Source organism: Syngnathus scovelli, chromosome 1 (assembly GCF_024217435.2).
Source record: "Syngnathus scovelli strain Florida chromosome 1, RoL_Ssco_1.2, whole genome shotgun sequence".
Lineage (NCBI taxonomy): Eukaryota > Metazoa > Chordata > Actinopteri > Syngnathiformes > Syngnathidae > Syngnathus > Syngnathus scovelli.
In genome coordinates, this window is record NC_090847.1 from 396,455 (window position 1) to 400,451 (window position 3,997).

The 3,997-nt window shown below is 48.9% G+C and overlaps 1 long non-coding RNA gene across 1 annotated transcript; it reads right to left on the reverse strand.

Annotated features, from left to right (window-relative positions):
• Positions 1–1,999: 1,999 nt before the first annotated feature.
• LOC137839570 (uncharacterized) lies at positions 2,000–2,378 on the reverse strand. The gene is made up of 3 exons (XR_011086610.1): positions 2,336–2,378; positions 2,182–2,259; positions 2,000–2,125 (listed from the first exon to the last, which is right to left on the reverse strand). It is a non-coding gene; the product is annotated as an uncharacterized lncRNA (long non-coding RNA).
• Positions 2,379–3,997: the final 1,619 nt, after the last annotated feature.

Genomic DNA, 3,997 nt, shown 5'->3' on the forward strand with positions numbered 1-3,997 from the left:
TTTTCGCGTATAGCAAATCCGATTGGTTGGGAAGGGGGCACGGTTATGCAGCCGAGGGGTCCTGTGATCGGTGGGATGTAAAGTAGGCGTCGACGTCACGTCCGCGTCACGTGACCACGACGTGGCAGACGTCATATAGCAACCGCTGTTTTGTTTAGTAGACTTACAGTTGTTATGCATTGACATAATGGCGCACACACCAAATAGATTTAAATAAATTAAATAATTCTTCTGCCCACTCTCTTTTAAACAAGTTAACTCTCCCCGCGGATTTGAATTCCGGCGAAAGTTACGCCCATCGACGTCACGTATGTCACGTGACCACGACGTGGCAGATGTCATATAGCAACCGCTGTTTTGTTTAGTAGATTTACAGTTGTTATGCATTGGCATAATGGTGTGCACTCAAAATAGATTTAAATAAATTAAATATTTCTTCTGCCCACTCCCTTTTAAACAAGTTAACTCTGCCCACGTCCATTGACGTCTTGTCTGCGTCACGTGACCACGACGTAGCGACGTCATATAGTAACCGCTGTTTTGATCAGTAGACTTACAGTTATTATGCGTTGACATAATGGCGCACTGGTTAGCATGGCCACCTCTTAAGCATGATGTTGCGGGTTCGACGCCTGATCAATGTTAGCATGGAGTGAGCTGAAGTGCATGGCGCTGAAGATTTGAATCTTTGAAATGCGCTGAGGTGTGACATATCAGGCAGAATGGTTTGCCATCACGTTCAACAAAAAATAGAAACTTTCCCACTCTGATTAAAACGTCCTGTGTTCATCTACGTATTTTCGTTTTGCTGTGCATCTTTTCCCTGCCATTTCGAGAGCCCAATTGACACTCATAGTTTAAAGAAATGTGTTTGCCCATCCTACTTTGTGGAATTTCACCACATGCGCTTTTGACCAAAATACCAAATTGAACTCAAGTGAAGCCAACACGCACAACCCCCCCCCACACACACACAGACAAATGTTGATATGAACATAAAAGAGCCGCATGCGGTTCGGGAGTTGCGGCTTGGCCAAACCTGTACTATACAACTTTATTTGTATAAAATTTTCACAACAGCTGTCACACAAACAAAGCGGGAAAAACCGAAGACGTGCGTGTTCCGCCCACGCTGGATTTATTTGCACCTTTGAAAAGACACCGTATTGCCGCAGATGTGGCAAAGAGTACTTTTGGGCATCTGAGACGGAAGGATGTCCAAAGCATCACGTCACCTGCTCTGGTAGGCATGGTGGTGGGACGTTGAGGTCAACCGCTTTGGGGTTGGCTGAATCTTTGATCGCAGGATGCCACACACTTGAAGACAGAAGCAGAAAAGCAGAGCTAAATGCAAAATGTACTCACCGGTGACTCCAATTTTTTTCCCCCCTGAAGAAACAGCTGGACGGGTGGCCCCGGCTGGCCAGTGGGACTCTTGTTTTTCTGACCCTTTTTAGTGCGCGTTTGGGGCAACAACCGTTTTTTGTGGCGCTCTCTTCTGGTTCAAAAGTGCCCTGCATGTGAATTTGCTTTTCCTGCCTTCTGATTGGATGAGCGCCGGTGTGACGCGGTGCCTCTGTCACCGTGGCGGGGGGTATACGTTGGCATCGGAGCGTCTGCCAACGTCTGAGACCGGCTGGCAGTGTATCGGAGGTGTCGAGTGCGGTGCCGCTGGAGCTCACTCACCAGCTGGTGTTAGGGCCACAGAATGAAGGCCAAGGAGAAGAATAGAAAGAGAAACAGAAACTTCTCCTCCAATTGTTTGATTTGTCTCTTCTGAGCTTCGATGAATTCTTTCAGCTCTTTGTTCCTCTAGGACGGACAAATGGAAAGTGGCATTCAAAAGCCAGTAAGCGTGCAAGTAAGTGCCGGGCTGGCTTTGGGCCCTTACCTGTTGCGCGCTGTGCAGCAGATCCATTCTCTCTTGGAGGATGCAAGCGTCGCGCTCCCTCAACTCGCACATCAGGGCTCGCTTCCATTGGTCCACGGCGCTCCTAAGCTCTTCTCTCTGATCCGCCGTCAGCACGTCATTCACGCCAGCGTGGCTGGCTTTTTCGCCGTCCGTGGCGGGGCAGTCCCGCTGCGGTAGCGCCTCGTACAACATGGCCTCCAGCTCCAGGATCCTCTGGGCCGCAATCCTCGTCCATCAGTGGTCCGGCGGGAGATTTGAGGGCGGCTTACCTTATGAGCCTGGTCCATGGAACACTTCCTGAAGTCCAACTCTTCATCCAGGTAGCCCTTCTGCTTGCAGAACATATCCTAGCACAGCTCAAGGTCAGAATTGTTGGGGCACATTGCCGGAGTTCCCCTTGGCTGATGTCGCGTGTCTGTCTACCTTCTCACTTTCAATGTCCAACATCTTCTGTTGAAGTGCTGACTTGGTCACTTTGATGTATTCTAACCACTGAGGAAAGGCTGCTGTCACATAAGCAGAATGCGAGAGCGTGCGTGGACGTGCGCGTTACCTTCTCGGCTAGGGTGAGAAGGGTCCTGGCGTGAATCACGACCACCTGCTCCTCGTTGGTGAGATTCTGCAAGAGCCCAAAGGCACAGCGTCAACAAGCTTCTTTCAGCGCAAAGCCTTCCAAAAGTCACATTTGAGCCGCCGAGTCTCGTGGAGTGCGAACATAAGGAGTTCGACATACACTTACGGCGTTATAGCCCAGGATGTCCAGCTTCTTCATCAGATCACTGATGACGATGTCCGGGGGAAAGGCGCAAGGAGCAATGTAAGGTGTTCTGGGACCTCGGGTTAAGGTTAGGGTTGCGAGGGACGCCTTACGTACGCTCACGCCCTCGGCCTCGCAGTAGATCTGCAAAGGGCTGAGGCCGTCTGGGAAACGGACTTGCAGAAACTTCAAGACGGGGGAGCGCCACTCCCTCTCCTGAAAGGCAGAGGCATGCATCCGTCCGACAGTCCGTCCGTCCGTCCGTCCGTCACATCTCTGGCCTCAACACGCTTGTGCGAGTCTTCCCACCTCCAGCTCCAGGATGCGGCACTCAAGCAGTTCGTTTTGGTCTCGGATATCCTGGATGTGCTCTTTCAGACGCGCTTCTTCCGCCTCCATCCGCCTGACCTGAAAAGACAGTCAGACCTCATCTGCGGGGCTTCCCGACAGGTGTGACGCCAAGCGACTCCGCCCAGCGCCTTTCTTTCCGTCACCTTTTCGGCCAACTGCTGATTGCTCTGACGCAGCAGCTGCTTCTCCTCCACCCACTTGACATTCTAGAAGAGACAAACGCGTGGACAGCTTTAAATAAATTAAAAAAGTCTGTCTTGTAACCAGTCCTTTTCAAACAAGTAAAGTCTGCCCATTTTGTGCCGTCGATTTTGTGTTTATGCCTAGTATTTATACAAAATCATAATTTAAAGGACTTCATTCCTTCATTCACTTTGGAAATTTGGAATTGCAGCACATCAAATTTTGCCTGGGAAGAAAAGTAGATTAAATAAATTTAATAAGTCTTACTACTTCCCATTAAATAAATTAAATACGTCTTACTTGTTTCCACTCCTTTTCAAAACAGTAGTTTAAAACGAGGGCCCTTCACTCAATCTTTAACCTCAACCCCGCACGTTGTGTTGTATCTGTGAATGTTGGTTGTGGCCAAATGATAGTTTTCTTTCATTCGTTTAGGTTCCAAGAAAACTTGATGTAACTCTACTTTTAACTGCCGTTTCAGATAAGCGGGTATTACGTCGCAGTCATGTGCCGCGGATATGACGTAATTGCCGGAACCTCCGCCAAAATTCAAATCTGTTGGCGCGATGGCCGTGAGCCACTGAGCAGCGACGATTATCAACAGAAATATCTTTATTTTCTGCTTGCAACTGGACCGTCTAGAGCGTACAGGGTAAGTAACACTCATTGTGTTTAAGGAGATTTACGTTTGTAATAGCAGAAGTGTAGCCGCGTTGCGTTGTACGTGTGAAAATTGGTCGAGGCGAAATGTTAATGTTTAATTTCATTCCTTTAGGTTCCACGGTGTTTGTTGG